Raw genomic sequence first — 24,310 nt, 5'->3', positions numbered from 1 at the left:
GATTCGTCTCACCCTCCCTCCTTCAGCATGCTTGCCATGTAACTGCCACAGCTTTTCCACACATTTCAGGGGGTTTGATTCCATTGATCAGCATTCAGTGTTCAGCACCAATTTCAGGTCTGAAAACCGTCCAAAAGCTGCACCCTGCACACTCCCCCACCCCCACTCCGCACATGGATATTTATAGCAGTTTGCAGAGAGAACAACTCTGTAGCAAGAGGCTTTCATCATGTTAGGGAGTGAAGCAATTTATTAACTGAAGCAAGCAATGTCTTAATTTACCTTAAGACTTTGAGAGATGTCTGATTTACCTCACAAAATTCCTACTGACTGATCTATAGATTGACAGAAAATCCAGAAATGTACCTCAACTGGATTGTTAAATTTCTAAACAGAAAATCAGTAATTCTTGGTAGTTTTGGGATTAAATTGCCACTTGGGCCTTTGAAGATCTACCACAACTCCATTCTCAGATTAGGTGAATGCTAAATATCCTATGATATAAGGTGAAAAATTAGTGAGAAATTTGTGCTGTTATTTTAATGTACTGGCACTTCATTCATGAAGAGACCTGGGTTTAGTAGCCTCATTGTCTGGGGGAAGAAGCTGTTTTCCAGCCTACCCAGTTCTTGTCCTAATGCTGTGGTACCTCCTGCTAGATGGCCAAAGATATTTTTGGATGGGTAGGAGGGATCATTGACAATGATTGACAATGGGCCCTGCATATGTAGCACTCCTGATAAATGTCTCTGATGGATGGAAGAGAGAATCCTGTGGTCCTCTCAGCAGTCCTTGCAATCCTATGTAGGGACTTAACGATCTGATAACTTAAAATTATCATACCAGATGGCGATGCTGCTGGTCAGGACATTCTTGATGGTGTTTCTGTAAAAATTGGTTGGGGAGGGGTGGGGAGGGAGCCTCACCCTCAATCTCCTCAGAAAATTCAGATGCTTCTGTGCTTTAACTCTCCATAGTTGAGCCTTGCCTGTACAGTGAGGCGTGGTCAGCCTAGACCTTCCTAAAGTCCACAGTCATCTCTTTGATCTTGCCCACATTGAGACTCAAGTTGTTGAGTTCATGCCATTCTACCAGCTGCTCTATCACCTCTATGTGCTGTCTTGTTGTTGATGAGGCCTGCCACTGTTGTGTCATCAGCGAACTTGATTTGGTTTGAACTGGATCTAGCAGTGCATCATGTATCAGCAGCGTGAACAGCTGTGGGCTAAGCATGCAGCCTGGTTGGGTGCCAGTGCTCAGCGTGATGGAGTGAGAGATGTTTCTGCCAACGTGGGCTGGCTGTGGTCTTTCTGTCAAGATCCAGTTACAGAAAGAGATGTTGAGACCCAATGAGGACAGTTACCCACCAGCTTCTGAGGGATGATCATATTAAACACTGAGCTGAAGTCAGTAAAAAGCATCCTGGTGTATTAGGCACAATTTTCCATGTGGGACTGGACATTTGAGTGATAAACAAACTGCAAAGGGTCTTTTCCAGCCCTTTTCAGGCTTGAGTTCAATGGGAACAAATCTTGGAGAACAAAGAATTGAGTTTTATGGACTACCATGTCCTCTAAAGAGATCCATTAATGTTTTAATAGAAGTATTTTCTGTTTACTTAATACCTGAAAGTAAAAACATGCACACTCACACGCATGCTCACATGCACACTATCACTATCTCTCTCTCTCACTCTCTCCCCCACTCTCTCCCACTCCACTCCCTTTGCAATTTTTGCTCATTTCTTTCTCAATTCCTGCTAAAATATTGTTTACATTTACATCATTTATTACTATATTGTAATTTGTCCTTTATTGTGCCTATTGTCTTGTTTATTAATTATTGTACTGTCTTGCACTGTTTTGTGCACTTTATGTAGTCCCATGTAGGTCTGAAGTCTAATGTCGTTTTGTGTTGTTTCATGTAGCACCATGGTCCTGGAGGAAAGTTGTTTCATTTTTACTGTGTACTGTACCAGCAGTTATGGTTGAAATGACAATAAAAACAACTTGTAAAAAAGTGGTACTTAACTATACAAACTCGTTCAATTTGGAGCTCTGTTAAATGACAAATAGGCCTTTTTGCACCAAACTTAGTGTATGAACTGTTCAGTCAAATATCTTTGAGATTGATGTTTTATTTTCCCCCTTTAAATTTGGGCTCTTTGTGTGTTTGCATGCTGAGGACATAAGACTTTATTACAAAAAAGTCAACCAGCAATCAGTCAGTTCTCTTATGTAAAGGCAGAGAAGTGGAGCATTCTCTTGTAAGTAATCTTACTACAGGGAAGTATTTTTGAGAACTCAAAGAAATTATCTAGTGTTAAATAGTCATTGAATCAGTCAGTGTTAATTCAACTAAGTGTTTTGGTAGACTCTACTTAGCACATCATGAAATATTTGTGCAACAGGATTGGTAGTTGTATACCAGAATTGGTATATTGGAAACCCAAGATAGCATTCAAGTGCAACCTGCACATTTTTATTTTGCTCTCCTAGGTGCCCATCACTACAGCTCATTTTCTCATATTTGAATTTCCACTATGTCAGTCTACTGTGGAACTGTACCAGGAAATTGTTGCTAGACTCATGGAAATGGGGGTGGGGGAGGAAGAGAGAGAAGAGGAGCAAGAGTAGGATATTGGATGCATGAGCATGCACTACCATTCAATACAATCATGGTTTATCCTCTTCCTTAATACCATATTTCTATATTTCTGCTCTTTTCATACCCCTTGATACCTTTTTTGCATAGAAGTTTTTCTAGCTCCCCTTTGAATATATTTAAGAACTTAGTGGCTTCCACCATGTTCTGTGGTGGAATATTCCATAGGTTCACCACCGTCTGAATGAAAAGCTTCATTTCTTTGTGAACTTAAATGTCTCATATCTTGAAATTGTGAACCTTCATTCTAGACCCCCCCCCCCGAAGGGCATTGTATTCTTCTTTAGCTTATCACCCCCTACCGGGGCATAGATTGGTAACAGCAGCTCACCAAAGTCCTCTGTCCTAGGCTGATAGAAGATTGATCAGTCCTGTGGCTTCCACTTTCACCACAAGACTTCATATGCCTTCCACTAGGGGAACAAACAGACTAGACCATATTTATACCATCTCATGCTCTCATCATGGCCCCTCTGACCACATCTCCATAACGTTCATCCCAGCATATCAACTGCTGTTAAAAATGGAGAAACCAGTCAAGAGGACCATCACTGTATGGCCTGATGGGGCACAAGCTATGCTTCAGGACTGTTTTGGACAGACTAGCTGGTGGATGTTCAAGGAGGCCACAAATGGAAAAGACACAGACCTCAAGAGATATGCCTTGTCTGTCACTGGCTATATCAGTGTGAGTGTTGACATTGATAAACCAGGAATGGTCATCTCCTGGCCCTATCAGAAGCTCAGAGGTGTGGTCCGTGCTAAAAAGCCCAGGACACTGCCTTCAAGTCTGGAGATAGAACAGCTCTCAGAGCAGCCAGAAGAAACCTCATCTTGGGCATCAAGAAGGCAAGGACGGCCTGTGCACAAAAAAAATTTAAGAACAGCTGTCCGATAATGAACCCCAGTGTATGTGGCTGGGTATCAAGAGTATTACTGACTACGCAAGGAAAAGCAGCATCAACTGTACCAGTGACCTCTCCCTTCCTGATGTTCTAAACAACTTTTATGCACACTTTGAGACATGCAACACAACATTGGTTATGAAAGCAACCCCCCACCCCCTCCCCCCCGCCAAGCTAGGTGAGCAGCCACTGTCTGTAACAGCTGCAGACCTGAGAAGGACTCTGCAGAAATCCAACACCCTGTCAGCTGAGTCAGATAACATCCCAGGCCGAGTGCTCAGGGAATGTGCACACCAGCTCAATGACATCTTCACTGACATGTTCAATACGTCATTCATCCACGCTGCTGTCCCCACTTGCTTCAAATCAGTCACCATCATCCACGAAGCTCTACACCTTCAGAACTAAATGACTACCACCCAGTGGTACTGATGCCAATCATCATGAAGTATGTTGAATGGTTGGTCCAAAGCAATTTACATATCAAAAGCTCTTCCTGCCACATTGGGCACTCATCAATATGCTTACCGACAGAACTGCTCTACAACAGATTCCATAGCCTCTGTCTTGCACCTGGCCCTGACACACTTAGAAAACAAGGACACTCAAGTCAGAATGCTGTTTCTGAATTTCATTTCAGCATTCAACACAATTATCCCACAGCCTTTGGTGAACAAACTCCAATTCAGCCTAAATACATCACTTGCAACTTGGTGTTGGACTTTCTAACTAACAGACCTCAGATAGTCAGGACGCATAACTGCTCCTCCCTCCCCATCATCCTCATGCTCCTCAGGGCTATGTGCTGAGCCCATTGCTATATACTCTGCTCACAATCAAACACTTGAGTAATCATCCGGTTCACCGATGGTACGACAGTAGTTTGGCTCATCAACAATGATGAAGATGGCCTACAGAGGAGGTGGAAGACCTTGAGGCTTGGTGTCAGGCAAATAACCTCTCAATGCCAACAAGACAAAGGAGATGCAGAGCCTCTCGTAGTCCCAGAACACATGCTTACACAATCAGGAAAGCTCACTAATGCCTCAACTTTTGAGGAAGCTGAAGAGAGCTAGCTGGACTGTACACATCTACGCTCATGTTATTCTACAGATATGCAATGCATGTCATCCTTACATGCTGCATCACTGCATGGTACAGAAACTGCACTGTGGCAGACAGTCCTCCTCAACAGGTAGTCAAAATTGCCCAGTGTATCACAGGCCTACCAGCCTAGCCACCATCAAGGACATGCATACAGAAGTGTGCAGGGAAAGGGCCGATAACATCATGAAGGATCCCACCCACCTCGCTTGTTTGTCCCACTCCCATCAGGGAGGAGGCTTCATAGTATATGCCAGGACAACCAGACTCCAGAGTAGTAAGGGTGATCAACATTTCCACCCACTAACCCACCCCTCCACACCCCAACCAGCACTGCTTTTTAATCTCCTGTCAGTCACCTTGTGTACAGATATTCCTGTGCCTAGTGTCACTTAAAGGACATACAATCAATCTATGTATATAAGCTATCTTATGTATTTATATTTATTATGTTTTTTATTGTTATTATGTTCCTTACCTTATGTTTTTGTGTTGCTTTGGAGCTGGAGTAACAATTGTTCCTTCTTTACACTTGTATACTGGAAATAACGTTAAACAATTTTGAATCTTCTAGGTGAAGATCTTTTCTCTCCCAGGGATGAAGTATTTGGAGCTTCTGTTGGTGTTCCTGTAGCTCTGGGTTTTTATGGGATGTGGTTGCTAGTCCCATGCCCAACCCTCCCATCTTTTGTAGCCCAGCTTGCGATGGGTGGTCCTGTGTAATTGCAGCAAACCATCGTCATTCCTGTTCATAGGTCCTCTTCCTGTGAAGACAATACACCACTTTCGAACTTAACTACTTGGTATACCTGCATGTTTATTCTTTCTGTTGACTCAATTCCTCTGAATACCATGCAGTTTTATTGAAGGTGTGCCTCTGGCCAACTGTGACAAGGGTGGTCATGGCCAAAGACTTAAATTTTCAGATGACCGAATTGGTAAAATCTATCCATTACAGAAAACTTAAAATAAACATTTTGGTCCAAGTCAGAAGATTGTGGGTTTACTGTCTGCTTTGGAGATCATAAGATATGGGAGCAGTATTAGGCCATTCCACCATTCAATTCAGCTGATTTTTAAACCCTCATTCTTCTGCCATTTCCCCATAACCTTTAAAGCCCCCCCCATCAATCAAAAACCTATCAATCTCTGCCTTAAATATACCTAGTGACTTGGACTTCACTGCCCTCTGTGGCAACAGATTTTACAGATGTTCCATCCTTTGGATGAAGTAATTCCTCATTATCTTAGTTCTAAAGAGACTTTGTACTGAGACTCTGCCCTTGGATCCTGGACTTACCTAATGGAAACATGCTCTGCATATCCACTCTATCCAGACCATTTACTATTCTGTAAGTTACAGTGAGATCTCGACAGGTACACTTCTCCCCACCTTGATAATCACAAAATCCTTTTAAGTTCCATCGAATACGGACCCAGAGCCATTAAGTGCTCTTGAAACAGTAAGTCTTTTATTCGCAGGATCATTCTTGTGAAGCTCTTCTGGGCCAGTACATCTTTTCTTAGATATGGGCCTCAAAATGTCTCAATATTCCAAATGTGGTCTGACCAACATCTTACATAATATCAGCAAACATTCTTGTTTTATACTCTAGTCCTCTCGAAATGAATGCAAACATTGCATTTAACTTCCTTACAACTGACTCAACTTGCAAGTTAGCCTTAATAGTATCCTGTACTGGGACTCCAGGTCCCTTTGCACCTCATTTGGAAAATAGTCCTACCGAAATTCATAACCCCTATGTTTTGTTTCATATGTCGCTTCTTTGTCCACTCTCTAAACTTGACCAGGTTCGCCTGCAGACTCCTTGCTTCTGTAACATTACCTGCCTATCTACCTGACTTGGTATCATCTGCAAACTTGGCCACAAAGCTACCTGTTCCTGCATTTTGATCATGGATGTATGACATGGAAAGTTGTGATCCCAAAACTGACCACTGTAGAAATCTATTAATCACTGGTAGCCATCCTAAAAAGGACCCCTTTTTATCCCCACTCTCTACTTTTTGTTAGTCAGCCAGTCTTCTATCAATGCTAATACTTTACCTCTAGTACCATGGCTCTTGTTTAGCAGCTTTGTTTGTGGCGCTTTGTCAAAGGTGGTGTGAAAATAGAAAGAAATATGTGCATTAATTCTTCTTTGTCTGGAATATTTAGCTCAAATAATTCTAACAGATTTGTCAGGCATGGTCTCTCCTTGAGCAACCTTGATGACTTCACTGTATTTTATCATGTGCTTCCAAGTGTGCTGAAATTTCATCCTTAATGATGGACTGGGACTTGAGAACGAAAGTCTGAATGATGCTCTGTGTTGCACTGTTGTGTGTTACACTGCTGACAGTAAAAAAAAATGAAGAACTAGCACATAAAGACCATTGACCCCAATCTATACATGCCAGCCAAAAATGGGCATAGTTAATCCTATTTCTCTGCTAATTATGCATAGCATTGCAGATTATGGCTCTTTGAGGGCATTAATTCAATTGTTTCTTTTAACAATAGTGAGGGTTTCTTTTGGAGTACTTTCAGGCAGTGAGTTCAAGACTATTGCTATTCATTATTTGAAGTAATCTCTTCCCTGTTCTCCTCTAATCCATTTACCAATCAACTAAAAACTGAATGGACAGCATAGCAGGAGGCCATCTGATGCATGCAATTCATCATGGTTCAGTAAAATGGACTCCAGCTTGTTCCACTTTTCTGCAAATTCTCTCCACTCATATTTGTTCATTTCCCTTTTGAAGATTAACATTTGAGTTCCATTGTTGGCACAGGCAGTAACGTTACAGTCCCTATCCACTTGTAAGTATTATTGATTTTTGACTCTCCTGCTGATCACTTTCATTCTATGCCTCCTCGCTCTTGATCCTTCTTTCCATCGATGACAGCAGTTTCTCTCCAACTGCTCTTCCTTACCCTTCAAGATTTTAATCATTTCAAGATTTCCTTTTAACCTCTTTGGTTCGACTAAGAACAACTCCAGCTCCACTGGTCTATCCACATTACTAAAATTCTTCATCCTTGCAATCAGAAAATATTCTAGACTCAATTCTATGGTAGTCAATTCTTTAAACGGCCATTCCAATTGATGCAGAATTTTCTTGAATCCAATGCTAAATATTTCTAGCAGTGGCACTACCTTTCCTTAAAATAGACCTGTGAATTTGCTTATTCAAGTAAATCAAGTGTTTGCTTATATCCTGATCACTGTTTTAATTGGGTTGCAGTTTAAAAACCTTTTGATACCAGCAAAATACTCAATTTCTAGTGGTTGAGTTAATAATTTGGAATTCTTCCGTATCTGTTGATTAGACCCAAACTTATTCCTGTCCTTGTGTGATTATTTTTCATTTCTCAGTGATGGAAGATACAGTGATACTCTGCATAGTTTTCAAGTGATGAAACAAGGAGTCCCAGTGTACTAAAACGGCATGTCAGGGGATCATGTTATAAAAATCACATACCATTGGAAGAAGCATGTAATGGTGGTAATCTACTGATTAATGCAACTCTTTGAAGCAGTCACTCCACTTATCAAGTTAACATTGATTTTTTTATTTTAAATATCGAGTGGTGGTCAGGCTATGCTTGTTTAGATCTTCACCTCCAGTTTGTGCATACGTTATCTTGAGAAATTTCCTCACAATTCTTCTTAATGTAGACTGATCTGTGCAATTTGGGTTTGGCTGTACAAACTGGATTAGATACACAAGTCACTGTTTATTATGTCCGCCTTTTGAAGTGATGGATAAATAAAAGGACTTAGAACTTCCGGTATTGTATCCAACAGGTTAAATGAGATATGAACTTCTACACTGCAGCTTCATTGTCCATCCACCATCTCTCATCAAATTTTGTTCCCAATTCTGCAATTAAAGGTTGCTTTTCTCCCAACCTGATCAATTATTCTTATCATAGCGAACTGTTTTGAGATGAGCTGGTTGCAGTGAAGCTGCTCAGTGGATGATTGTGGGTAGAGATGGCATGATCCAATGTTCAACAGTAGTAGCTTTGTTCAGTGTGATGGCGTAGGATGTTTAGTGAGCACAATGAGAATTGAGTTTTGGTTCAGCTGCAGTTCTGAGCTCAAATTCAAAGACAAAAGTTCTTTGTTGAGAATTGTTGAGTGTATCTGTGTCCAAAAAATGAACTTTGACTCTGCGTGCATGCCAGCTATCCCAGCCCCTGTACCCATGTTCCTCATACTTAGAATCTTTGCAATTCATTAAACTTTCAATTGAAAGATCTCATTTAAATAACTAAAGGGGATTGGCCCTAGGTGAATTGGGATGACAAGTTGGTCGGTTGATTAGCAAATGAGTATACGCTGTCAATTAGAAGATCACTTTATTCTGGTTGACATAGTGCCAAACGGTAGAGATGTCTTAAAGTATTGAAAATGAAAGCCAAAAGTCAGCTGAAGGGAGAGAACTGCAAAGGAAGAGAAGCAAAAATTCTGTATTAAAATAGTTTAGATAAAGAAACTGGGAACTCTTTCACAAACATATTGAAAGTATAGATAAAGCCCACTTAGATATTATCTTTCACTGGAATATTGTGCCCAATTCAAAATCATGAATGATTTACTAAAAATACAGGCAATCCTCTCCATTGGCAAAGGGCCAGTACCTGCAGAATGTAGTAGTTATAGCAGACATTAGATGAAGCGAATTATTTTACAGTGTTATATCATTTCGTAATGACTTTAAAAAGCAATTTGGATAAAGATTTCAAGTGAAAATTTTCTAGGGGTTTTGGAAAAGATGAGTGAATGGGGGTCTTTCAGAAAGTCAGAATGTAGATGAGTTAAATGTTCTCATTGCTATATTACCGTCATTCAGTGATTGATGACTGTTGCTTGCATTTGACTACTCTCCCACCTTGGTACTGGCCAAGTCTGAGCCCTCACTACTTAATTCTCTTGCAAGACTTTATAATTTAGTAGTGTTTGTAGATTTTGTATATTTTTACCACTTTTGTTTCTGATTTTAAATTTCATTTTAGGAATGCATGTCACTTGTCTGATTAATTGAGTCTTTTTTGTTGCCTGTTGCTTGAGGCAGTAATTGGAGTGCAAATGGATTTCAAGAAAATCGATGTTCAATTGAACTTCCTGATTAATGTAACATGCTGTCTGAGCAAGGCATCAACTACTGATATGCAATCATCACGCACTAATTACATCCTTGTTTTGCTCTCCAAGGTGGTACCCATTGCTGTATTTAATTGAAGGAATTTCTAGTTTGTTAAAAACATATTTTACTGTGTATTCAATAAAAGCAATTGGCTTTTTATCTATATTCAATTACATTTAAATTTGGATCACACAATTCCAACACAGTAATGGTAACAAAAAGCATTTGTTCTGGCTTTTTAATGTTACCTTCCTCCCAGCTGCATTGCAGGATACTGAGACCAGCCTAAGTTACAGTTCAGAACTGCCCGACTTCTGAGTTCTACAATTGTTAAAGGCGTTCTCACCAGACCAGCTCAGACTTCTTGACTTTACCAATTCTGGAGATAATTCCTGATAATAAGAACATAAAATCAGAGTAGAAGTGGGCCATACAGTCCCTTGAGTCTGCATATCATTGATAACATAATGGCTGCTTTGAACATAATCTTAATACTACTTTCCTGCCTGCTCCCCATAACCTGCTCTTCCCCAGTCATCCAAAAATTCCCTCTCAGTCTTGAATAAATTCGGTGACTTGACCCCAATGTTCCCTGGTACAAAGAATTCCAGAGGCTTGTGATGCTCTAAAAGGAAAAAAATCCTCCTTGCCTCTCAACAAGTGGATCCTTTATTTCGAAGCTATGGCCGTTTGTTTAAGAAGCCCCAGGAAGAGAAACATCCTTGCTACCATGTCAATCCTCCAATCCTCCCTCAGTCTTTTGCAATATGTTGATTTTCCATTCTTCTAAACTCAAACGAATATGCAGCGCCTACTGATCGTCAATCCCTATTATTTCAGGAATCAATGTTGTAAACTGTATCTGAATTCCTCCCATTGTAAGCATATTTCTCATAAAAGAAATGATCTGATTGCATTCGGGAGAGTGCAGGTGAGATCCATCAGGATGTTTTTGGATTTGAGGATATCTATCATGTGGATAACTGGCACTGGCTGGGTTTGTTTTTCTTGAAGTGGAGGAGACTGAGGAGTGACCTGGTTGAAGTGTATAAGATTGTGAGAGACATAAATAGTGAAACTTTTGTTAAGGATTAGAACCAATAAGGCACTGATGGAGTACCTGGTAATGCTCTGTAAACTTGTGCCAACCAACTGGTGGGAGTATTTAAGGACATTTTCAACCTCTTCCTGCTATGGTCAGAAGTTCCCATCTGCTCAAAAAGTCAACAATTATACCAGAGTGCTCAAAGAGTAGTGTGAGTTGCCTTAATGGCTGTTGCCCAGTAGCACTCACATCCATGGTAATGAAATGCTTTGAGAAGATAGTTATGGCTAGACTGAACTTCTGCTTCAGCAAAGACGTGGGCCCACTGCAATTTGCATGGCATCGCAATAGGTCTCCGGCAGATGCAATCTCAATGACTTTTCACAGGACCTTGGATCACCTGGATCAACCATGTCAGGTTGATGTTCGTTGACTATAGCTCTGTGTTTAACGCCATCATTCCCATAGTACTGACTGATAAACTACAGAACCTGGGCCTCTGTACCACCACCTGCATTTGGATCCTCAACTTCCTGACCGGAGGACCAAGTCTGTGCAAATTGGTGATAATATCTCCTTGCTGACGATCGACACTGGCACACCCCAGGGGTGTGTACTTAGCCCACTGCTCTCCGCCCTCTGTACCCATGACTGTGTCTAGGTATAGCTCAAATACTATCTATATTGTTGCTGATGATACAACCATTGTTGGTAAAATCTCAGATGATGATGAGAGGACGTACAGGAGCGAGGTACACCAGCTAGTGGACTTGAGTGGTGTCACAGCAACAACCTTGCACTCAATGTCATTAACACAAAAGAGCAGATTGTGGACTTCAGGAAGGGTAAGACAAGAGAACACGAAACAGTCCTCATCGAGAGACCAGAAGTGGTGAGAGTGAGCAACTTAAAGTTCCTGGGTGTCAAGATCTCTGAGGATCTAACCTGGTCCTAACATATCAATGTAGCTATAAAGGAGGCAAGACAGCGCCTATATTTCATTCAGAGTTTGAAGAGATTTGGCTTGTCAACTAAAACACTCAAATTTATACAAATGTACTGTGGAGAGCATTCTGACAGGCTGCATCACTGTCTGGTATGGGGGGTGGGCTACTACACAGGATTGTGAAGCTAAAGAAAGTTGTAAAATCAGCGCAATCTTGAGTACTAGCTCCATACTAACCATGACCTCTTCAAGGGGCAGTGCCTGAAAAAGGAGACATCCATTACTAAGGACTCCCATCACCCAGGACATGCCCTCTTCTAATTGTTATGGTCAAGAAGGAGGTACAGAAGCTTGAAAGCTCAGCTTCTTCCGCTCTGCCGTACCATTCCTAATGGACATTGAATCCATGAACACTACCTCGCTTTTTAATATATATATTATTTTGATTTTTGCACTATTTTAATCTATTCTATACACATATATTTCCTGTAATTGATTTATTTTTTCTTTGCTTTCTATATTTGTATGTATTGCATTGAACAGTTGCTGCTAAGTTAGCAAACTTCATGACACATGCCAGTGATAATAAATCTGATTCTGAATGAAAGTAAATCAGATTAGTTTAGGTGGGCAAAAAGGTGGCTGGAGGATCTGACTCTCTTATATGCCTTTGCCTTCTGACACACAAGACTAGAACTGTACAGATGCTCCTGATGTACAGACAACTTGAATCATGGGCACCTTATTCCAATGGGAATTGAGGATCAGTTTCTGGGAGACTGGTGGGATGGATTTTCCAGTAGCTGCAAGTACCTTCTGTTAGGTGGGAACAGGATATTTTCTTGTCAACTTCCCACCCTGCCCTGCAACGGGCAGGGCTGGGTCAAGCCAAAAAGAACTGCAAGCATTGGACAGTCATTCATGCACTAAGTCTGTGAGGCTGGCTGGCACCACTCTTCCTGTGCGTATTTACTCTCTCATCCACACTGTGATCCTCTCCCACACATTTTGTTCATTTCCAATTTACAGTGAGATCCTAATCAGGGAATTTTCTGTAATCTAGTAGTCCAAGCGTATTGTTGTCAACACCCAGTACAATTGCAGCAGAATTTTATATATATCCATTGGCCTTCATAATTGGTTGTTGTTATTGCAAACTCACTTTGCAATTCATATGAGGCTTATCATCTTTCTGTATAGCAGCATTCTCTCAATCCTGCCAGTTTAAATACTTGCAGTGGACATTCCTTTAGCATCAAAGCAAGTACTTTATTGATCCTCAACTATTCCTAAAGGCAGTCAAGACAGATTCCCTGTTTCTTGTGACTCGGGAATCTTTTGATTTGCAGAAGACAATTGACCAGCATTATCATGAAAAGAACTCTAGTCATTTGTAATGATTTTGGACCAAGGTAATGTTGGCCAAAATCAGATGAATGACATTGCAAGCTGTGTAAAAAAGAATGCAAGAGACAGCGGAAGCATTCATTATTAAGAAACATTAAGATGTTTAGTGAAGAATGGTGATTGAAAATGTGCCATAAAACCTCATGACTATACAGAGCAGTAGGCAGTCAACTTGTGCAGATCTGCAACTTCAATTTGGGAATGGTGGTGTAGAGGATATTTTTTTTCAAATGGGATTTGAGAAAGCCATTGAATATAAAAGGAAGTGGTGTTGAATTTGTACCACACATTGATTAGGTTACAATTGGACTATTCAGTGCAGTTCTTGGCATTCATTACAGGATGATCATTAGAACTAATGAAAGGAGTTTATGGAGATGTTCTTGAGCCTGAGTAGAAAGTTGCTATTATGGCAGGAAGTCTCAAAGGTTACAGCTTATTCACTGCAGTTGAGACACCTAATAGGAAATTTAATTCAGAAATATAAATAATTAGAGCTAAATAATTAAAGCTTTAATCTGTTGATATAATCAGTGGGTCTTAAGTACATGTGGTGCTTTATGTCAGATGGTTATTCAGGCTTAGTGCATTGTTATTTGAAAGGAATTGGATAAAATATGAAAAGATAAAGAAGAATATTGAATACCTCAAAAAGGACTAGAGACACCTGGTTTGACAAGCTGTACCTGACAGTCTTTTTTAAAAAATTCTCTGGTGCTATTATTTCAGTTTAATGTAAGGATGCAAAGATCACCTAATATTTTCAGTGACACATTTGTGGGGCAAAATGTGGAGGGAACAGTGTAAGCTTCAAAACAATTGGTGTCCAAGTAGATATTGACAAGTCATTATTCACCACATGTATGGTACTATCATTATAAACCCTGGGATTAGTGGCTGTAGCAATGTCACTGAAGTGGATGTGGGTTTGTTGCTGAGGTATGGTATTAGTAGGTATATCATCACTTAACACCAGGACAGAGTACAGATGGATATGGAAAGACTTAGGTGCAATTATCTATGAATGAGGATTGATTCATTGATCAGAGTTGAAGAACCTTTGAGGGTGGAAACTATATTCAGCAATTGGCTCTTAAAGCCCCCAGCCCCCAATATTCCCATGAGAATCTGAAACATTTCCAAAATGCTGCTAGAAATGGAGAAAAAATAGTATTTTGAATAATTTCTTCATCTGGAACATCAAATTAAATGTTTTTTCCCTTCTGGAAGAGTAAGCTGAAATAAATATGTTGACAGAAATAATAGATGGTAATTGCAGACACAAGGTAAAGGGCTGACTTGCGCTATCTAGCCTCCTAATTTAGTCTAAACGAGCTAGGCATTTCACCGATGTATGAGAAATTAGCAAATAAACCAAATACTGTGTTGATGGTTAAGATTATTAATGGGTATCTATTTAATATAAAGGATAAAGTACTTGAAATTGGAGAATTAGAATATGATAAATAAGTAACACATTTCTATTGTTTTGTGCCTGTCACTATATTTATTGTTTATTTATTATTACCACACACACTGCTGAGTTTCACGTGAAGAATTTCACTCCACCCTGGTACATATGGTGATAAATTAACCTGAATCTGAAATGCAATTAACATGCAGCCTCAAAGTCAAACTTAGATAAACCTAGGGTGCACACTGAGCTTCATAATGATGTATGGTGGCTACTCTCATTCCCTACAGTCACAACAGACTCCATTTTGTTTTTTAGAGTCATCCTGAGGATGCAAAATAGACCACAAAAAAGTTCTATAGATTCTTTAATCCTTCACAGATACCCAGCATCTTCATGGACCTTATGGATGCTTTTGATAAGGGACAAAATTTCTGTGAACTGTTTGAGGTTTTATGTTTTATCATGCACTTCTATAGGAATTTTCTTCCATCAGACTTTAAACAATAGTTGCAAAGGGAAAGGCACGTTACAGAATTGCGGCTGTGGAAAGTGGTCTCGTTGGATCAATGAGGTGAAGCCAGTTGGAGAAGTGAATTAGAACCCAGACATCTACGAATTAGAACCCAGACATCTAGTCCAGGTAAAGGGTCTCAATTGGAACTGCTATCTGTCCTTTTTCTGCCATAGATTCTATCTGACCCACTGAAATCTTCCAGTGGGTCAGGCAAAATATGTGAAGTTCCAACCACCTGTTTGTGCTCCATATTGTAGGATCTGGCGATTCCTGTGTTTCCCATTCCCAAGTTTTTTCTATGTGAACCTTTTTGGCAAATCCTGATGTAGCAACTAATGATATAAGGAATAGTTACAGTGTGATCTCCCAGATCAATTTCATTTATCCGATTGGTTTGAGAGAAATTGTTCAAGGGAAAGGATGGTAGGGTAGAAGAACCATGGTGTACAAAGTATGTAGAAAATCTAGTTAAGAAAAGAAAAGCTTATGAAAGGTTCAAAAAACTAGGTCATGTGAGAATAGGACCAATCAGGAGTGAGAGAGGAAACGTACGTAGAGCTGGAAGAGTTAGCGGAGGTACAGTGGCATGCAAAAGTTTGGGCGCCCCTGGTCAAAATCTCTGTTCCATTCAAAAGGTTCAAAGGAGCATCTAAATAAGCCTGATGCATTTTGGAAACAAGTCCTGTGGACTGCTGAAGTTAAAATAGAACTTTTTGGCCGCAATGAGCAAAAGTATGTTTGGAGGAAAAAGGGTGCAGAATTTCATGAAAAGAACACCTCTCCAACTGTTAAGCACGGGAGTGGATCGATCATGCTTTGGGCTTGTGTTGCAGCCAGTGGCACGGGGAGCATTTACTGGTAGAGGGAAGAATGAATTCAATTAAATACCAGCAAATTCTGGAAGCAAACATCACAGCCTGTAAAAAAGCTGAAGATGAAAAGAGGATAGCTTCTACAACAGGATAATGATCCTAAACACACCTCAAAATCCACAGTGGACTACCTCAAGAGGCACAAGCTGAAGGTTTTGCCATGACCCTCACAGTCCCCTGACCTAAGCATCATGGAAAATCTGGATAGACCTCAAAAGATCAGTACATGCAAGACGGCCCGAGAATCTCACAGAACTAGAAGCCTTTTGTGAAGAAGAATGGGCGAAAATCCCCCAAACAAGAATTGAAAGACTCTTAGCTGGCTACAGAAAGTGCTTACAAGCTGTGATACTTGCCAAAGGGGGTGTTACTACGTACTGACCATGCAGGGTGCCCATACTTCTGCTTTGGGCCCTTCTCCTTTTTTGTTATTTTGAAACTGTAAAAGATGGAAATAAAAAAGTTTTCTTGCTTAAAATATTAAAGAAACGTGTCATCTTTAACTTTATGCCTTTTGGAAATCAGTTCATCTTTTACTTGCTTAGCTATTCACAGTATCAGAAATTTTGACCGGGGTGCTCAAACTTTAGCATGTCACTGTACATCCACTGTGATGAAGTGCTTTGAGAGGTTGATGAAACATATCAACTCCTGCCTGAGAAGTGACGTGGATCTGCTCCAATTTACCGACCGGCACAACAGGTCCATAGCTGATGTCATCTCATTGATTCTTCAGTTAACCCTGGAACATCTGGACAGCAAAGGTGCATACATCAGGGTGCTCTTTATCGACTACAGTTCCGCATCCAATACTATCATCCTGTCAAAACTAATCAATAAGCTTCAAGACCTTGGCCTCAGTACCTCCTTGTGACATGGATCCTCTTTTTCCTCACTTGCAAACCCCAGTCAACTCAGATTGGCAGCAACATCTCCTCCACAATCTCCATCAGCACATATGCACCAAAGGCTCTGTGATGAGCCCCCTGCTCTACTCGCTGTACACTTAGGACTGTGTGGCTAAGCACAACTACAAAGCCATATTTAAGTTTGCTGATGACACCACTGTCGTAGACCAAATCAAAGATGGAGATGAATCCACAAAGAGGAGGGAAATTGAAAATCTTGCTGAGTGGTGCCACAACAGCCTCTGACTCAATGTCAGAAAGTCCAAGGAGCTGACATTTGACTTTAGGTGGAGGAAGCCAAAGGTCTCTGAGCCAGTCCTCATCAGGGGATCAGAGGGAGAGAAGATCAGCAACAGTAAATTCCTTGATGTTATTTCAGAGGATCTGTCCTGGGCCCAGCACGTAAGTGGCATCATGAAGATAACACATCAGTGCCTGTACTTCCTTCGAAATTTGAGAAGTTTCTGCATTTTAAAAACTTCGACAAACTTCTATAGATTGTGGTGGAAAGTATATTGACTAGCTGTATCACAGCCTGGTATGGAAATACCAATACCCTTGAATGGAAAATCCTACAAAAAGTAGTGGATATGGCCCAGTCCATCACGGGTAAAGCTCTCCCCACCTTTGGGCACATGTACATTACAGGAAAGCAGCATCCATAATCAGGAACACCACTGCCCAGGACATGCTCTCTTCTTGCCGCTTTCATCAGGAAGGTGGTGCAGGAGCCTTAAGACCAGCGGTCCCCAACCACCGGGCGACAGAGCATGCGCTACCGGACCGTGAGGAAACGATATGAGTCAGCTGCACCTTTCCTCATTCCCTGTCACGCACTGTTGAATTTGAACATAGGGTTGCCAACTGTCCCATATTTGCAGGGACATCCCGTATATTGGGCTAAATTGGTTTGTCCCAGACGGGACCGCCCTTGTCCTGTATTTACCCCACTAAGGTAGAGCATTCCAATGAAACCTTTCGTGCTGAAATGGCGTGAAGCGAAGAAACAATCACCATTAATTTATATGGGAAAAATTTTTAAGCGTTGCCAGACCCAAAAAATAACCTACCAAATCATACCAAATAACACATAAAACCAAAAATAAGTAACACCAACATATAGTAAAAGCGGGAATGATATGATAAATACACAGCCTATATAAAGTAGAAATAATGTATGTACAGTATAGTCGGGAAGATGAAGGCAAAACTGATTTATGGGGAAAACAATCGGCACGTACGCGCATACGCACACAGGTGCCGGCGCAAGGGTTCATAGTCATGGTAGTCTATTTTGGGGTAAAGTATACCGGGATTTAACTGCTTCTTTTGTCCCTTATTTGGGATTGAGAAAGTTGGCAACCCTAACTGTAAAAGACTTGTTGAGGTGAGTTTAACCCTTCTTGAACACCCCCCCCCCCCCGTTAGCTGGTCCGCAAGATAATTGTCAATATTAAACCGGTCCGCGGTGCAAAAAAGGTTGGGGACCCCTGCTCAAGACTCTCACCACCAGGTTCAGAAACAGTGATTACCCCTCAACTATCAGACTCTTGAACCGAAGGAGATAACTTCAATCTACCTCACTTGCCCCATCACTGAAATGCTTCTACAACCTTTGAGCTCACTTTCATGATCTCTTCATCTCAGGTTTTTGATACTTATTGCTTATATATTTACTTATTATTATTTATTTTCTTATGTGTACACTGGTTTGAACCTAACTTTCAGCTGCCTTTGTTAACTCTAAACAAAACTATCCTCATATTGTCTTGGTCCACAACCTTCCATCATTCACTAACCTTTGAGCTGTTGCTGAATTCCAGTTTGTACTGAATTTTGATGGCTTACCCCCATGCTCAGTGAGTAACATTGTCTACCAACACTGTACTTTCTCTGTAAATGCAATGCTATACTCAGTGGCCACTTTATTAGGTACATCTAAACACCGGCTCATTAATGAAACTATCTAATCAAGCCAATCATGTACAGCAACTCAGTGCATAAAAGTATGCAAGTTGCAGTTGCAACTCTCCTAATCTACCTTTGAGCATCTTCGTGCAGTATATAATTAAAGAATCAGAGGATTTGTCATAAAAGTCAGTGACGGTGTGAATAATTCCACCACTGTCATGCATTTGTACATTTAGATTTCCCACCCCACAAGTGTGTGGAGGATAGAGCATGTGGGGGGATAGCAAAGAGATGAAACTATCATACATAATTATCTCTTGAAGGTCAGTTTTCAATTTGTGCCTCAGGCAGATGTGATAATCATTACATTGCACAGCTCATTTGCTTTGGTTTAAAATATATGGATGATTCACAACCACTCTGCTCAAGAATTCTTACTGTGCATCCCTTCACACTGAGCTCCCAATAGGATTCCATGTAAAATATCAACCTGCAAGACAAACCAAAACTGAGAGGGGGGCAGATGAAAGCCAGGTGCAGTTACTCTTACAGCTGGCAATGCTGTACAACTGATCTCTGATGTCAATGGGAGGGTTGCAAGAAAGCAAACAGAGACAATGATATGTTGAATATTGGCCTCTTGGTTAGTTAACTAATTTTTTTGGCAAGGATATGCATATACCCCGGTTTCAGGTTCAACTGCAAAGGGTAGTGAACCAAATCAGCATTTTATATACTCAAATGTTACTGGGTTGTAACAGTTTTGAAATAGAAATGTAGAAATCTACAGTATATTACAGGCCCTTCAGCCCACAACGTTGTGCCGACCACGTAACCTACCCTAGAAACTGCCTAAAATTTCGCTACTGCATAGCCCTCTATTTTTCTAAGCTCCATGTACCTATCTAAGAGTCTCTTAAAAGACCCTATTGTACCTGCCTCTACCACCTTTGCTGGCAGTGCATTCCATGCACCCACCACTCTCTGTGTGAAAAGCTTACCTCTGATGTCTCCCTTGTTGCTACATCAAGGGATATTGCAACTCTGATAAAGAAGAAGAGATGGTTGTATGATATGTATAGGAAACAGGGAGTAAATAAGGTGCTTGAGTATAAAAAGTGCAAGAAAATACTTAAGAAGAAAATCAGGAGGGCTGAAAGAAGACATGAGGTTGCCTTGGGAGTCAAAGTGAAGGATAATCCAAAGAGCTTTTACTGGTATATTAAGAGTAAGAGGATTGTAAGGGATAAAATTGGTCCTCTTGAAGATCAGAGTGGTCGGCTACGTGCAGAACCAAAAGAAATGGGGGAGATCTTAAATGGGTTTTTTGTGTCAGTATTTACTAAGGAAACTGGCATGAAGTCTATGGAATTGAGGGAAACAAGTCGTGAGATCATGGAAACTGTACAGATTGAAAAGGAGGAGGTGTTTGCTATCTTGAGGCAAATTAAAGTGGATAAATCCTTAGGACCTGATAGGCTATTCCCTTGGACCTTGAAGGAGACTGGTGTTGAAGTTGCAGGGGCCCTGGCAGAAATATTTAAAATGAAGGTGTCTGTGGGTGAGGTGCCGCAGGATTGGAGAATAGCTCATGTTGTTCCCTTGTTTAAAAAAGGATCAAAAAGTAATCCAGGAAATTATAGGCCGGTAAGTTTGACATCGGTAGTGGGTAAGTTATTGGAGGGAGTACTAAGAAACAGAATCTACAAGCATTTGGATAGACAGGGACTTACTAGGGAGAGTCAACTTGGCTTTGTGCATGGTAGGTCATGTTTGACCAATCTGTTGGAGTTTTTCGAGGAGGTTACCAGGAAAGTGGATGAAGGGAAGACAGTAGATGTTGTCTACATGGACTTCAGTAAGGCCTTTGACAAGGTCCCGCATGGGAGGTTAGTTAGGAAAATTCAGTCGCTTGGTATACATTGAGAGGTGGTAAATTGGATTAGATATTGGCTCAATGGAAGAAGCCAGAGAGTGATGGTAGAGAATTGCTTCTCTGAGTGGAGGCCTGTGACTAGTGGTGTGCCACAGGGATCAGTGCTGGGTCCATTGTTATTTGTCATCTATATCAATGATCTGGATGATAATATGATAAATTGGATCAGCAAATTTACTGATTGGAGGTGTAGTGGACAGTGAGGAAGGTTTTCAAAGCTTGCAGAGGGATTTGGACCAGCTGGAAAAATGGGCTGAAAAATAGCAGATGGAGTTTAATACAGACAAGTGTGAGGTATTGCACTTTGGAAGGACAAACCAAGGTAGAACATACAGGGTAAATGGTAATGCACTGAAGAGTGCAGTAGAACAGAGGGATCTGGGAATACAGATACAAAATTCCCTAAAAGTGGCGTCACAGGTAGATAGGGTCGTAAAAAGAGCTTTTGGTACATTGGCCTTTATTAATCAAAGTATTGAGTATAAGAGCTGGAATGTTATGGTGAGGTTGTATAAGGCATTGGTGAGGCCGAATCTGGAGTATTGTGTTCAGTTTTGGTCACCAAATTATAGGAAGGATATTAATAAGGTTGAAAGAGTGCAGAGAAGGTTTACAAGGATGTTGCCGGGACTTGAGAAACTCAGTTACAGAGAAAGATTGAATAGGTTAGGACTTTATTCCCTGGAGCGCGGAAGAATGAGGGGAGATTTGACCGAGGTATATAAAATTATGATGGGTATAGATAGAGTGAATGCAAGCAGGCTTTTTCCACTGAAGCAAGGGGAGAAAAAAAACATAGGACATGGGTTAAGGGTGAAGGGGGAAAAGTTTAAAGGGAACATTGGGGGGGCTTCTTCACACGGAGAGTGGTGGGAGTATGGAATGAGCTGCCAGACGAGGTGGTAAATGCGGGTTCTTTTTTAACATTTAAGAATAAATTGGACAGATACATGGATGGGAGGGGTATGGTCCATGTGCAGGTCATTGGGACTAGGCAGAAAATGGTTCGGCACAGCCAAGAAGGGCCAAAAGGCCTGTTTCTGTGCTGTAGTTTTTCTATGGTTTCTATCCAAGCACCTTAAAACTATGCCCCCTTGTGTTAACCATTTCAGCCCTGGGGGAAAAGCCTCTGGCTATCCACATGGTCAATGCCTCTCATCATCCTAAGAACTTTCTACAGGGGCACAATTGAGAGCATCCTGACCGGCTGCATCACTGCCTGGTACAGGAACTGTACTTCCCTCAAACGCATGACTCTGCAGAGAGTGGTGCGGACAGCCCAGTGCATCTGTAGATGTGAACTTCTCACTATTTGGGACATTTGCCCGAAGGATCATTCGGGACCCGAGTCACACCGATCACAATCTATTCCGGCTGCTACCATCCGGAAAACAGTACCGCAACATAAAAGCCAGGACCAACAAGATCTGGGACAGCTTCTTCCACCAGGCTATCAAACTGATTAACTCACACTAATTTGAGTGTATTTCTATGTTACATTGACTGTTCTATTTATTATAAATTACTATGATTGCACATTGCACATTTAGTTGGAGACGTAACATAAAGATTTTTACTCCTCTTGTATGTGAAGGATGTAAGAAATAAATTCATTCCCTCAGCAAGTGTGTGTGTTGACTGTATCACTGCATCAGTGTAAAACTATATCAGCATTGCCTTGAAACATATAGAATAATTTAGGTATGCTAGATTATGATTGGTTAATTTAGATTACTTTGAATAAATTACTTGGCTAAATTAGGCTTGTTCTTTACCATCACTAACCCATTCTAACATTATTGTTGACGTTATCTGATTCAAACTCCCTATCTTTTGCAACTGCAAAGCAATATCTGCAAAGTCAAACAACAGGAATTCTGCAGATGCTGGAAATTCAAGCAACATACATCAAAGTTGCTGGTGAACGCAGCAGGCCAAGCAGCATCTATAGGAAGAGGCGCAGTCGACGTTTCAGGCCGAGACCCTTCGTCAGGACTAACTGAAGGACTAACAGTTAGTCCTGACGAAGGGTCTCGGCCTGAAACGTCGACTGCGCCTCTTCCTATAGATGCTGCTTGGCCTGCTGTGTTCACCAGCAACTTTGATGTATGTTGCTTGAATTTCTCTTCTTGTACATTCAACTTTACGTCAGAATATGTAGTCATTCTGACACCATTTGAATTGAGTCAGTCTGACTGCTCATGAAATGACCATTACTTGAAAACTGCACTATTCTTTGAGTGCTGGAGAGCGAGGTGTTTCCCAGTGGAGGTTGGTTGTTGGGGATTCGCAGCCCATTCTTTAGTTAGAACCTTCAGCATTTTGGGCATCGAGGGAGAGAGGAAGAGGAGAGCCATCCGCAGTACCACCAATGCGGCAGAGAGGGCCTCAAGATGGCTGTGGCTCAAAAGAGGGGAGCCATGGAGTCATAAGTAGCTAGCCACCTGGACACAAGCTGAGGTCTGATCAGCCCTGGCTGGGTCACCTGGAGGAGGTTGTATGATGTTGAAAGACCTGAAACACCCGATGATTCCAGGAACATCACTGAAGATGTGTCCAGAAGCATCAATAGATGTATATACACAGATTAGAACCAATTTACAGCTCACAAGGCCCATTGTATGTTGGTCCATGCACTATCTCTGCTGAAGCGAATCACACTGTGATGTCACTTTAAATACTGATTCCATTTCCATCTGAAAACCATTGGTCTCTGTTCAGTCCCATCAATGGAGTAGAAACATACCAAGGCATCACTGAACAAATTGAAGTAATGCACACTGTAATGTATGGATCTATTTCTTTTAAAGCAATTCTCCCCCTCCCTCCCATCTCATCCCCCCCCACCCTCTCCCCTACCAATAAGGTTGTTCAAGCTAACTTTTTAGCTACCCCATAATTTAACAATTGAACTGTCACCATTTCAAGGCATCCATTCTTTTGTGTCGCCTTAAGACCTAATTCTTTAAGTATTTTTCCGCTCAGTCTCTTGCCGTCCATACAGCTGAATGAAATCTGTGGATGTTGTGTACTTGGATTTTCAGAATGTCTGTGACAAGGTGCTGCACATGAGGCTGCTAAACAAGATAAGAGCACAGGATATCACAGAAAGATACTGGCGTGAATAGAGCATTGGCCGATTGGCAGGAGGCAGAGAGTGGGAATAAAGGAATCCTTTTCTGATTAGCTGTCAGTGACTAGTGTTGTTCCACAAGGATTTGTGTTGCGACCACTTCTTTATACGTTCTACGTCAACGATTTGGATGGTGAAATTGATGGCTTTGTGGCCAAATCTTCAGATGATACAAAGGTGGTTGGAGGGACAGATAGTGTTGAAGCAAAGAGGCTGCAGAAGGGGAGTGGGTAAAGAGGTGGCAAATGGACCACAGTGTCAGGAAGGGTATGGTCATGACTTTGGTAGAAGCATTAAAAGCATAGACTATTTTCTAAACAGGAAGAAAATTCAGATATCCAAGGGGAAAAGGGATTTTAGAGTCCTCATGCATGATTGCCTAAAGGTTTTT

General features: G+C 41.1%; 1 protein-coding gene across 14 annotated transcripts in view; it reads left to right on the top strand.

Annotated features, from left to right (window-relative positions):
• LOC134348416 (abl interactor 2) overlaps nucleotides 1-24,310 on the top strand; it is a 161,862-nt gene that overhangs the window by 50,617 nt on the left and 86,935 nt on the right. The gene's annotated exons all lie outside the window — the stretch shown is intronic.

This window comes from Mobula hypostoma, chromosome 6, assembly GCF_963921235.1.
Source record: "Mobula hypostoma chromosome 6, sMobHyp1.1, whole genome shotgun sequence".
Lineage (NCBI taxonomy): Eukaryota > Metazoa > Chordata > Chondrichthyes > Myliobatiformes > Myliobatidae > Mobula > Mobula hypostoma.
This window is presented reverse-complemented; position numbering and strand designations above follow the sequence as displayed.